This window comes from Pristiophorus japonicus, chromosome 33 (genome assembly GCF_044704955.1).
Source record: "Pristiophorus japonicus isolate sPriJap1 chromosome 33, sPriJap1.hap1, whole genome shotgun sequence".
In the NCBI taxonomy this organism is placed as follows: domain Eukaryota; kingdom Metazoa; phylum Chordata; class Chondrichthyes; family Pristiophoridae; genus Pristiophorus; species Pristiophorus japonicus.
Window position 1 is genome coordinate 5,471,959 of NC_092009.1, and position 14,503 is coordinate 5,486,461.

Sequence of the window (14,503 nt, forward strand, 5' to 3'; positions counted from 1 at the left end):
GTTCCGGCCAACACTTGATCAGGAAATCTTCATTTCTGCATGCATGAGCGCACCTCCATTGGGATAAGCATACATTCGGCGTCAATCTCCACTTCAACGTGAAACATTCTCTGCCCTGAATATGAGTGCGTCCTGTTTCTCTCGCGCCGAAAAGATGGGAGAAGCCGATTTTTGAATTAGTCCCTTGGCTGCCGAATTTAAACCGTACAGGAAATCAATCCGCGGTGGCCAAGCTGCCTGGTCTGATTAAAAGGCGTCCACACCCTATATTTCAGGCATGTTATAGTCTTGTGGCCTCAACATTAGGTTCAGCATATCGGATCATAAGCACCGAATCCATTGTCTGGCAATGGTTCTGCTGTTCTCACTCACACCTCCTCTGGACCATCCTTTGTTACATTATTGCCCGCTTACCACCCACTCTGCCTTTTTCGCCTTGCGGCATTTATTATTCAATCATTCCTGTGCTCCACTTTTGTCCTTCCTCGCTGCCTATATTTTCCAGGCGCTATTTTTGTTGAAAAAATCTGTAAAATTTACATTTTTCCCAAAATATCGGAATGATCATCTGACTGAACTTGAACCCGGGATCTTCATCCACAGAATCTGCACGACCTGCTGAGTTTTGCAGAATTCTCTGTTTTTGCTCATTCTGTTCCCGTATCCCTTATAAGGTGATGTGCTGATGGTCGATGACATTCTCTGTCTCTCTAAAATGGTGTGCGATCAGTCCCGGTTCGTTCTGTGTCTGTCCCGGATTTCAAATTTCAAATTTCAAAATCTGCCTTTGGAGGGTGCAGGAATGTTAGTTTGTTTGTGTGCTTGTGTATGCGAGAGAGTGCGTACCAACATGCTTCGCGATCTTACTGTGCATTTCATGTCACCTGAGAAAAAAGGCATTATTTGCAACTTGAAGCCATACTGATTTGATTCAACACGCATTCGAGGACTGCCTGGCAGGAGAAGAATCTGCTGTGGGATTTTGCTCTTCCTCATCTGAAAGAAGGCAAATGACATAAGTTAGAAACATAGCGATTTTAGCGAGTGTTTGCCTGTGGGCTGTGCGACATGATGACCTCTTTCCCCATTATTTTCAAATGCAAATCAAATCAAGACAAGACAAGATATGACTGACTGACTGACTTTGTTTATATATACGTATATTTAAATACATTCCCTACTTTTTTAATTTTACAATAAATGTACTTTTTCTGTTCTGTCTGCTTTGGCTCTATGACATTTGACCGCTTTCACATCACACGCAGCTGCTGTCAGATCCAGCAGAAAGGCACTCCCGACTTTAAAACATCGCCTTTGTTGCCCACATCTTCCATCGTGGCTTGTCTTCCACTATGGGCTTACTGTGTTTGGGTATTTACTGACTGCACCACCTGATTTCCAGTGGAATTCATCCAGTCACACAGCCTTCGTTCAATCAAAATATATAGCTTAAGAAACAATTATTTATTTATTTAAATCAAATCAAATTCAATTTTTTGCAATAAAATTGTAAAATTATTTATTTTCTTATTATGATAAATATATAGATATTTTAAAATGTCATTTTGCCTGGGTTGGTTTTACTTACCTCCCGACTAATAAGGATTTCCCTCATTTCCTTCTCGTTCCTAGACCCTCCGACCCCTTTTATATCCGGAATGTTGTTTGTGTCCTCCTGAGTGAATACCGAACCAAAGTTCAATTGGTCCGCCATTTCTTTGTTCCCCGTTATGACTTTCCGTGATTCTGACTGCAGGGGACCTACGTTTTTCTTTACTAACCTTTTTCTCTTTACATATCTATGGAAACTTTTGCAATCCGTCTCAATGTTCCGTGCAAGCTTCTTCTCGTACTCCATTTTCCCTGCCCTAATCAAAACCTTTGTCCTCCTCTGCTGAGTTCTAAATTTCTCCCAGTCCCCGAGTCCGCTGCTATTTCTGGTGTAAAGGAAGGCTGTTTGCTTTAATAAGCGAATGGCACATTTTCATCACTGCCGATCTGTTTGCACGGGCAGAACAGACGGTGAAGTAGACTTCCTTGCACATTATTTCTGTTTGGATGCAAAAAGTAGGGGATGGATGTCTGACATTGCTGTAAATAGGAGACGAGGAGGCCAGAGTTTCAAGCGATGGACTGCTAATCCAGTGTGCTCCCACTATCGTCTTTATTGTGTTCAAAATTTGATCGCTCTGGTTTTTTTGTCATTCACATTTAACCTCATTGCCAACTTCACCTTTTACTGACAAGGATGCAGCTCTTAAGTGATGTAATGTCTCAAATTAATAATATATTGATCAAAGGGAAAACATTAGCACGACAGTGGATAGGGGCACTCATTAGGTAGGTCTGTGAGAGTCAGCACAGGCACGATGGGTCGAATAGTAAACTACCGTCAGATTCTGAGAGCTACGATCTTCGTTGTCGGCGGCTCGTTGGTCTAGCGGTATGATTCTTGCTTTGGGATTTTCAAAATTGAAATGGGAGAGATCCTGGACGAGCTCTGCCAACTTTTGTTCAAAGAACCGCTTCTAAGCCGGTCGACATGTGAGAAAACGGACATATTTCAAATTGAAACGTGTGATTGCGCTCCGTTGTTCCCACACCGTCCAAATCCTGGAGTTTCCGAGGAGCAAAGTGAAACTCACCAAACTGAGTAAAGTTAAATTATCTCAGATGCACTCGGCTCTGTGTCTCATTGGACAACCTGAACCCGTGTTTGATTCCAACCAATAGTTGATCAGTATATCTTCATTTCTGCATGCATGAGCTCACCTCCATTGGCATAAGCATACATTCGTCGTCAATCTCCACTTAAACGTGAAACATACTCTGCCCTGAATATGAGTGCTTCCTGTTTCTCTCGCGCCGAAAAGATGTGAGAAGCTGGCTTTTGAATTAATCCCTTAGCTGCCGAATTTAAACCGTACAGGAAATCAATCCGGATTGGCCAAGCTGCCTGGTCTGACTAAAAGGCGTTTACACCCGATATTTCAGACATATTATAGTCTTCTGGCCTCAACATTAGGTTCAGCGTGTCGGATCATAAGCACCGCTCCTATTGTCTGGTAATGGTTCTGCTGTTCCAACTCACACCTCCTCTGGACCATTCTTTGTTACTTTATTGCCCGCTTACCACCCAATTTGCCTTTTCGCATTGTGCCATTTATTATTCAATCACTCCTACGCTCCACTGTATCACAGACATTATCTTTTGTCCTTCCTCGCTGCCTATTTTTTTCCAGGCGATATTTTTGTTGAAAAAATCTGTAAACTTTACATTTTTCCCAAAATATCGGAATGATCATCTGACTGAACTTGAACCCAGGATCTTCATCCACAGAATCTGTACGACCTGCTGAGTTTTACAGAATTATCTGTTTTTGTTCATTTTGTTCCCGTATCCCTTGGAAGGTGATGTGCTGATGGTCGATGACATTCTCTGTCTCTCTAAAATGGTGTGCGATCAGTCCCGGATCATTCTGTGTCTGTTTAAAAGGGATGTGCTGTCTGTCCCGGATTTGAAATTTAAAATTTCAAAAACTGTCTTTGGAGGGTGCAGGAATGTTAATTTGTTTGTGTGTTTGTGTATGTGAGAGATTGCGTGCCAACGTGCTTCGCGGTCTTACTGTGCATTTCATGTCACCTGAGAAAAAAGGCATTATTTGCAACTTGAAGCCATATTGATTTGATTGAACACGCATTCGAGGATTGCCTGGAATAAGAAGAATCTGCTGTGGCATTTTGCTCTTCCACATCTGAAAGAAGGAAAATGACATAAGTTAGAAAAATAGCGATTTTAGCGAGAGGTTGCTTATGGGCTATGCGAAATGATGACCTCCTTCCCCATTATATTCAAATAAAATCAAATCAAGACAAGACAAGACATGACTGACTGACTGACTTTGTTTATATATATGTATATTAATATTGATATATATGTATATTTATATACATTCACTATTTGCCAAATTTCACAATAAATGTGCTTCTTCTGTTCTGCCTGCACTGGGCTCTATTACATTTGATCACTTTGACAGCACAAGCAGCTGCTGTCAGATCCAGCAGAAAGGCACTCGCGACTTTAAAAGATGGCCTTTTTTGCCCACATCTTCCCTCGTGGCTTGTCTTCCACCATGGGCTTACTGTGCTTGGGTATTTACTGACTGCACCCCCTGATTTCCAGTGGAATTCATCCAGTTCAACAACAGTCTTAGCCCCACGTGGTCCTGAGCCCCACGCTCACTCACGCACAGCACAGTTGCCTTCAGGAATGACAGAATTTCCACTTTATTCTTTTAAAACGGAACTGCTGTCTGTCAAGGATCATTCTACTTCCGTAAGAGCGATGTACTTGCAGTCCCGGATGATTCGGTGTCTGTTTAAACGAGGTGGTTGTCAGTTCAGGTTCATAATTTGCCCTTTTAAAACGTATTTTCTCAGAATGCCGGATCATCCAGTCTAGTTTTAAAAAGGAGTTTGATTTCAGCTGCGATGACCGAATTGTTAAACTGTTGTGTTTCAAGCTACATTGACGTTGCCTGATCCCGTCCGCATCCATATCGCAGCGCATCTACTCATTCCTCGAAATATGCTCATATCTTTCGAAATCCACTCCTTGATATCACCCTTGTCCGAAGTTTACTCTCACTATAAAAAAACAACAAATGTTTCGTCAACGGCAGCAGCCGCTTTACCTAATGGCTAAGGCGTCTGACTTTGGTTATAACCGCGATGCTATCAGAAGATTGCAGGTCCGAGTCTTGCCATGGTCAACGTACGTGAATTGTTATACATATTTTTTTGATTCTGCCTCAAAACCAACATCTCGTACAGTCACTCACCTGAAGTAAAGGAAGGCTGTTTGCTTCAAGAAGCTAATGGTACATTTTCATCACTGCCGATCTGGTTGCATTTGCAGAACAGGCGGTGAAGTAGACTTTCTTGCACATTATTTCTGTTTGGATGCAAAAAGTAGGGGATGGATGTCTGACGTTGCTGCAAATAGGAGACGAGGAGGCCGAGAGGTTCAAGCGATGGACTGCTAATCCAGTCTGCTCCCACTATCGTCTTTACTGTGTTAAAAATTTGATCCCTCTGGTTTCTTTGTCAATCACATTTAACCTCATTGCCAAAGTCATCTTTTACTGACAAGCATGCAGCTGTTTGGTGATATAATGTCTCAAATTAATAATATATTCAACAAAGGGAAAACATTAGCACGACTATGGATAGGGGCACTCATTTGGTCGGTCAGTGAGAATCAGCACAGGCACGATGGGTCGAATAGTAAACTACCATCAGATTCTGAGAGCTACGCTTTTCGTTGTCGGCGGCTCGTTGGTATAGGGGTATGATTCTCGCTTTGGGATTTTCAGAATTGAAATGGGAGAGATCCCGGACGAGCTCTGCCAACTTTTAGTCAAAGAACCGCTTCTGAGCTGGTCGACATGTGAGAAAACGGACATATTTCAAATTAAAACGTGTGATTGCGATCCGTTGCTCCCACAACGTCAAAATCCTGGAGTTTCGAGGAGCAAAGTGAAAGGCACCGAACTGAGTAAAGTTAAAATATCTCAGATGTACTCGGCTCTGTGTCTCATTGGACAACCTGAACCCGTGTTTGATTCCGGCCAATATTTAATCAGTATATCTTCATTTCTGCATTCATTAGCTCACCTCTATTGGGATACGCATACATTCGGCGTCAATCTCCACTTCAATGTGAAATATACTCTGCCCTGAATATGAGTGCGTCCTGTTTTTCTCGCGCCGAAAAGATTTGAGAAGCTGCCTTTTGAATTAGTCCATTGGCTGCCGAATTCAAACCGTACAGGAAATCAATCCGGGCTGGCCAAGCTGCCTGGTCTGATTAAAAAAATCTGTAAACTTTACATTTTTCCTAAAATATCGGAATGATCATCTGAATGAACGTGAACCCGGGTTCTTCATCCACAGAATCTGCACGACCTGCTGAGCTTTACAGAATACTCTGTTTTTGTTCATTCTTTTTCCCTATCCCTTTTAAGGTGATGTGCTGATGGTCGGGATCATTCTCTGTCTCTCTAAAAGGTTGTGCTATCTATCAGTCCCAGTTCCTTCTGTGTCTGTGAAAAGGGATGTGCTTCGCGATCTTACTGTGCATTTCATGTTTTGTGAGAAAAAAGGCATTATATGCAACTTGAAGCCACACTGATTTGATTGAACACGCATTCGGGGACTGCCTGACAGGAGAAGAATCTGCTGTGGGATTTTGCTATTCCATATCTGAAAGAAAACAAATGATATAAGTTAGAAACATAGCGATTTCAGCGAGAGCTTGCGTATGGGCTGTGGGGCATGATGAAACATAGAAACATGGAAACTTAGAAAATAGGTGCAGGAGTAGGCCATTCGGCACTTCTAGCCTGCACCGCCATTCAATCAGTTCATTGCTGAACATGCAACTTCAGTACCCCATTCCTGCTTTCTCGCCATACCCCTTGATCTCCCTAGTTGTAAGGACGACATCTTACTCCTTTTTGAATATATTTAGTGAATTGGCCTCAATAACTTCCTGTGGTTGAGAATTCCACAGGTTCAGCACTCTCTGGGTAAAGAAGTTTCTCCTCATCTCGGTCCTAAATGGTTTACCCCTTATCGTTAGACTGTGACACCTGGTTCTGGATTTCCCCAACATTGGGAACATTCTTCGAGCATCTAACCTGTCTCAACCCATCAGAATTTTAAACGTTTCTATGAGGTCCCCTCTCATTATTCTGAACTCCAGTGAATACAAGCCCAGTTGATCCAGTATTTCTTGATAGGTCAGTCCCGCCATCCCGGGAATCAGTCTGGTGAACCTTCGCTGCACTCCCTCAACAGCAAGAATGTCCTTCCTCAGGTTAGGAGAGCAAAACTTTACACAATACTGCATGTGTGGGCTCACCAAGGCCCTTTCCAACTGTAGCAACACCTCCCTGCCCATGTACTCAAATCCCCTCGCTATGAATGCCAACATGCCATTTTCTTTCTTCACCGCCTGCTGTAACTGCATGCCAACCTTCAATGACTGCTCTACCATGACACCCAGGTCTCGTTGCACCTCCCCTTTTCCTAATCTGTCACCAATCAGATAATAATCTGTCTCTCTGTTTTCACCACCAAAGTGAATAACCTCACAATTATCCACATTATACTTCATCTGCCATGCATTTGCCCACTCACCTAACCTATCCAAGTCGCTCTGCAGCCTCAGTGCATCCTCCTCACAGCTCACACTGCCACCCAACTTTGCATTGTTGGAGCTGATTTTTGGACATATACTTGACTAGCATACGGGACCAAACATTTGTTTTTATTTTCCCCTTTAATGAATTTTGGAAGGGACAATACTGATGCATTATGCTTTATATATACAAAAACACAGTTAGACTTCAAGGTATGCTGACCTTGAGTTATGAAGACAGGAAAGTGAGAAAATGAACGATTGGAGTGATAATTAAGTGAGATGTTTGTCTATACCGGTGCCAAAGAGCCTGCACTTGTGTACAATGCCCTGTCACAATGAAGGCTGGTTTATATCGAGAACTCTGCCTTGGAGGAAAAGCTTTGCAAACCTAGTAATGCGATGATTCGACTTCAGGACTAGTGCTAAAACATGTGATGTAAAGTGACGTCATTTGTAAGATAAAAGAACCTCACTGGAGATACCAAATTGAGAAGTTGGTTCAAAGACAGGGGTTCGGGTTCGGGTTAGGGTTAGGGTAAAGCATGCACTCCCATATTCCGCCACCAGCACCCCTTGGGAGCACTGTATTTAAGCCGGCCCCTGAGGCCAGTTTCTCACTTTGGTGTGTCTTATGAAAGACTGAGGTCACTGTTACTTTAACCTCACTGTATGCAGCATCATCTGTGTTAGGAACACAATAACTGGAGACGAGTATACGAATCCAACACAAACTTGCAGCAAACTGTAGGCCTCCTGCAGAAGTTCTCAGAGGGTGAGGACTGGGAAGCCTATGTGGAACAGCTAGACCAGTACTTTGTAGCGAATGAGCTGGACGGAGAAGGAAGTGCTACAAAAAGGAGAGCGGTCCTCCTCACAGTCTGTGGGGCACCGACCTACAGCCTCATGAAGAATCTTCTGGCTCCAATGAACCCCTCAGATAAGTTGTATGAGCAGCTGTGTACACTGGTTCGGGAGCATCTTAACCCGAGGGAGAGCGTGCTATGGCGAGGTATCGGTTCTACACGTGCCAGCGATCTGAAGATCAGGAAGTGGCGAGCTACGTCGCCGAGCTAAGGCGACTTGCAGGATAATGTGAGTTTGATGGCGACCTGGAGCAAATGCTCAGAGACTTTTTTGTACTTGGCATTGGCCACGAGACCATGCTACGAAAACCTTTGGCTGTAGAGACACCGACCCTCAGTAAGGCCATTGTGATAACACAGGTTTTTATGTCCAGCAGTGATAACGCCAAACAAATCTCTCAGCACACAAGTGCTAGCAATGTTCATAAATTAACTGGAACTGTGTTTGTGAGCAGACATGTACGGGGAAGAAACCACGAGACTGCAACTGCCAGCAGGCCTCAGGTGACCCAGATGACTCAGAGACCCCAACAAAGGATGAATGCAAGGCAATTCACACCTTGTTGGCGTTGTGGAGGCTTCCATTCAGCCAATTCATGCCGCTTCAAATGTTATGTTTGCAAGAGCTGTGGAAGAATGGGGCATCTCCAACGGGCTTTCGAATGAGCTGCAAGCTCTGCAAAACCTGCTCACCACCATGTGGCAGAGAAAGATTGGTCCATGGTGGATCAAAGCAATTTCGAGCCTCAGAGAGAGGAAGCAGATGCTGAAGTACACGGGGTGCAAACATTTTCGACGAAATGTCCAACTCTAATGCTAAATGTAAAATTGAATGGCTTACCCGTAACCATGGAACTGGACACTGGCGCTAGCCATCCATCGTGAGTAAAAAGATGTTTGAGATACTGTGGGTGAAACAAGGCATTCAGACCAGCCCGAAGCCCCATCCACACGAAACTGAGAATGTACACCATAGAGTTTATCACTGTCCTGAAAACGCCATGGTGGAAGGTCACCAACGAGGGCACGGTGCACAAACTGCCACTCTGGATTGTCCCGGGCGATGGCCCCATACTGCTTGGAAGGAGCTGGCTGGGCAAAATCCGCTGGAACTGGGACACCATCCGAGCGATATCACATGCAGATGAGGCCTTATGTACCCAGGTTCTGAACAAAGGCATTTGAAGCTTTTCCGGGGCGAAGGTGCGGATCCACTTGGTCCCAGAGGCACGACCCATGCCTCACATGATGAGGAGAGAGTGGAAATCGAGCGGGACAGGCTGCAACACGAGGGCATCATCTCCCCAGTGGAATTCAGCGAGTGGGCCAGCCCGATTGTTCCAGTACTTAAAAGTGATGGCACGGTCAGAGTTTGTGGCGATTATAAAGTAACTATTAATCGTTTCTCGCTGCAGGACCAATACCCGCTACCTAAGACAGACGACCTATTTGACGCACATACAGGAGGCAAGGCGTTCACCAAGCTTGACCTGACTTCGGCCGACATGACGCAGGAGCTGGAGGATTCTTCGAAGGGCCTCACCTGCATCAACACGCACAAGGGTTTATTCATTTACAACAGATGCCCGTTTGGAATTCGGTCGGCTGCAGCGATCTTCCAGAGAAACATGGAGAGCCTACCCAAGTCGCTACCACACACGGTGGTCTTTCAGGACGACATATTGGTTATGGGTCGGGAAACCGCCGAACATATACAAAACCTGGAGGATATCCTCCAGCGACTGGATCGTGTAGGGCCGCGGCTGAAGAGGTCGAAATGCGTCTTCATGGCAACAGAAGTGGAGTTTTTTGGGGAGAAAGATCACGGCGGACGGCATTCGGCCCACAGATGTCAAGACAGAGGCTATCAGGAATGCTATCAGGCCACATAACGTCACGGAGCTGCGGTCGTTCCTGGGGCTCCTCAACTATTTTGGTAACTTCCTACCGGGATTAAGCACCTTTTAGAGCCCCTACATGTCTTATTGCAAAAAGGTGAGAAATGGGTATGGGGAAAAAAAACAAGTAATTGCTTTTGAGAAAGCCAGAAACCTTTTATGCTCCAACAAGCTGCTTGTATTATATAACCCGTGTAAAAGACTTGTGCGAGCATGTGATGCGTCGTAGTACGGAGTTGGGTGTGTATTACAACAAGCTAACATTGCGGGGAAGTTGCAACCTGTCGCCTATGCTTCCAGGAGCTTGTCTAAGGCCGAGAGGGCCTACAGCATGATTGAGAAAGAGGCATTAGCATGTGTGTTCGGGGTAAAGAAAATGCATCTGAACCTGTTTGGCCTCAAATTTGAGCTGGTAACCGATCACATGACACTCACATCCCTGTTCGCTGAAAACAAGGGGTTAAATACTAATGTCTCAACCCGCACACAAAGGTGGGTCCTCACGTTCTCTGCGTAGCCCTACACCATCAGCCAAAGGCCAGGCACTGAAAACTGTGCGGATGCTCTCAGTCGGCTACCATTGCCCACCACGGGGGTGGAAATGGCGCAGCCTGCAAACTTGTTGATGGTGGCGCAGCCCGCTGATTGTTGATGGTCATGGAAGCGTTTGAAAATGAGAAATCACATGTCACGGCCCACCAGATTAGTACTTCTACCAGACAAGATCCTCTGCTGTACCTATTAAAAAACTATGTACTTCATGGGAGCTGGGCCAGCATGCGCGTTGGAATGCAAGTTCCGATCAAGCCGATCCAGCAGTGAAAGGACGAGCTGTCCATTCAGGCAGACTGCCTGTTGTGGGGTGACCGCATAGTGCTACCAAAAAAGGGCAGGGAGACGATCATCTCGGATCTCCACAGCACACACCCGAGTATAGTAATGATGAAAGCGATAGCCAGATCCCACGTGTGATGGCCCGCTATCGACTATGACTTCGAGTCCTGTGTACGGCAATGCAGCGTATGTGCTCAGTTGACCAACGCGCCCAGAGAGGCACCACTTAGTTTGTGGTCCTGGCCCTCCAGACCATAGTCGAGGATCCATGTCAACTATGCGGGCCCATTTCTTGGTAAAATGTTCCTGGTGGTGGTGGATGTTTTTTCAAAATGGATTGAATGTGAAATAATGTCCGGAAACACCGCCACCACCACCATTGAAAGCCTGAGGGCCATGTTTGCCACCGACGGCCTGCCTGACATACTGGTCTGTGACAACGGGTCATGTTTCGCCAGTGCCAAATTTAAAGAATTCATGACCCGCAATGGGATCAAACATGTCGCCTCGACCCCATTTAAACCAGCCTCCAATGGACAGGCAGAGCGGGCAGTACAAACCATCAAACAGAGCCTTCAACGAGTCACAGAAGGCACACTCCAAACCCGCCTGTCCCGAGTACTGCTCAGCTATAGCATGAGACCCCACTCGCTCACAGGGATGCCCCCGGCTGAGCTACACATGAACAAGATACTTAAAGCAGACTCTCGCTGGTCCAACCCAACCTGCATGACCAGGTAGAGAGCAGGCGTTAGCAACAAAAAGTAAATGATAGTCGCGCAACTGTGTCAAGGGAAATTGATCTGAATGACCGTGTATGTGCTAAACTATGGCCATGGTCCCAAGTGGATCGCGGGCACGGTGATAGCTAAAGAAGGGAGTAGGGTGTTTGTCGTCAAACTGGACAATGGACAAATTTACAGAAAGCACCTGGACCAAACGAGGCTGCGGTTCACAGACTACCCTGAACAACCCACAGCAGACACCACCTTTTTCGAACCCGCAACACACACCCGAAGGATCAACGACACCACGCCGGACCAGGAAATCGAACCCATCACACCCAACAGCCCAGCAAGGCCAGGCTCACCCAGCAGCCCTGCAGGGCCAACAACACGCCAGCCCAGCGAGGGCATAGCCAATATACTAGAACAGATATTTGTACCGAGGCAGTCCACCAGGGAAAGAAAGGCTCCCGACCGCCTCACCTTGTAAATAGTTTTCACATTGACTTTGGCGGGGGAGTGATGTTGTGTCTCTGTAAAACATGCACTCCCATGTTCCACCACCGGGGAGCGCATCCCCTGAATTCCCAAGGGATCCCAAGGCACTGTTGGATGCTCTCGTTCCAAGTCATTACTCTGGAAAGTTTAAGTCCGGGCACTTGTTCAGTGTTGCTGGAAGGCCCAGTGACCGAATATCCTCTACCCGGGGTTTTCCTGAGCCTGTGCTCGGTGTACGGGGAGCTTTGGTCCGGGTCCGAGATAGCTTGCATCATGTGACAATGTACCCCGGACTGCACTTTTTCCATTTTATCGTCCACAAGTTTTCATTTCAAAAATGTTTCTGCCAACAGTCGCTCAATCCCTTTCTCTGCAAAAAGTTCCATTCACAAACATTTCTCTGACCGGAACTGCACTCAACAACAATGTTCCTTTCAAAGTCATTAAACTCCCCAATTTACACATCCGCAATTTTAAGGACAAGGACTGAAAGCGCATTGCGATCAGAAAAATGCCGGATCCGCTGTGGTTAATGACAGCGCTTTTGATGATTGATCTCCGTACACACCTTGGAATTCAGGAGAACCTGTTTCGTGGTTTGAAGCTGGAGGTAAACCCACGGGGCGGACCCAACAGGCTCCTGGCAACAATCAGCGACAGGAAGATGCAACTTATGCATGCCCGGCTATCAACGGCATTACCATCGCTGAATCCCCGCCATCAACAGCCTGGAAAGTTTCAGACCGGGCACTTGTTCAGTGTTACTGGAAGGCCCAGTGACCGGGATATCCTCTCCCCCGGGGTTTTCCTGAAACTGTGCTCGCTATACGGGGAGCTTTGGCACGGGTCCGAGGTAGCTTACATGTGTAGGCAGTTTGCTGGCTTCAAGTGGTCTCTTACCAGTGTGCTCAATTCTTCAAACGACTTGCTTGCTGGTTTCTCGGGTGCCAGCAGGTCCTTCATTAAAGCCTATGTTTTCGAGCTACAGCTGGTCAAGAGATGGGCTCTCCTCTTGTCTGCCTTATTGTCGCCTAACCAGTCTTTGTTTACAAAGCTTTGCTGGAGCCTTTCTATAAAGTCCTCCCAATTATCTCCAGCAATGTATTTTTCATCTGAGCCGTTGGTCGCCATTCTGTGGATTCTGTAATCCCGCAACTCGTCGCCACTGTAAAGTCCTGACCCTGTAGTACAGACTCAGGCACATACTGAAGTCATGGTCACTCAGGACCTGCACTTTTATTGCACAGCTCTCGAATGCCACACTTGCCTGAGACCTGTCCTTATATAACTGTCTGGGAATGGTATCCAGTGTCTCCTGCAAATGTACCCCTGGTGGTAAGGTAAACTTGTGGTTACAGGCCATCTCTGGTTACAGTCATGTATGGCATGGTAAGGTACAGTTATGTACAGTAGTGTGAGATACATGACAGTATTGGTATTCATGGTGATTAAAGCAATTATTAATCGTCTCACAGATCTCAATTATTTTTATGCGATGAATTGATCGAGGATTGAAACCAGGTTAGTGCGCCAGATCTTAACCCCTCGACCACCAGCGAACAGTTACGATACATGTCGATATATTTATATTCATTTATATATGAACCTGAATATCAATGGCGACCGACCTAGACCTCATGGTGCAACGCTAGTGCGTCTAACTTTGAGTGAGAGAAATTGTTCCACAGTGACACCCATTTCATATTTTGTTCCCTTTTAAACACTAGAAACTGAGACAGGGGAATAAATAGAGAAACCAAAGCCCAGGGATATAGACAAGATGAGGAGAGAAGTGGAAAGATACTGTCCCCACCAGAACTAATGCAGAAACCCCTCTGCTGCGCTCGGGGTGACCACCCACACCTGGATACACTAACGTCCCAGCAGCTCATTGACTGTCAGAGTGCGGTGCTTCAGAAGACAGGTCGAAAAAGCAAAGTCACTGATTCCGTCCCATGTGCTCCTCCGATCAAGAATAGCAACACACTGAAAAGGCTTAAAAAATGGTTACACCTTACCTCCATATTTATCCAGCATTTGGCTCGTTGGTCTAGGTGTATGATTATTACTTCGGGGTTGTTGCTTGAAGTTTGCGAGAGGTCCTGGGTTCAAATCCCAGTCCAGCTCTCAGTATATCTGCGAATTTTGAATTTGCATCGAACTTTTGCAAAGAAGGACTTGCATTTCCCCAACCCCTTTCAGGAACTCATGACGCCCCAAAGCACTTTACAGCCGTTGTGTTATGTTTGAAGTGTTGGAGTGTGGGGAAAGATGTGCCCAAATCACCCCACACGAACCGCAACTCTTTGCGAAAGTTTTCGGTGCAAATAATCAGGTGCTTCAGGGACTTGGACTTTCTATGAATGAGTTCTGCTTGTACCTGCGTTCAATCTTGAAACAGTAACAGGACTTCCATCTCACGGGAGCAGCGTGTAGCGGTTAGTGAGTAGGTGACCAGGTTGATGTGCGCCGCTTTCA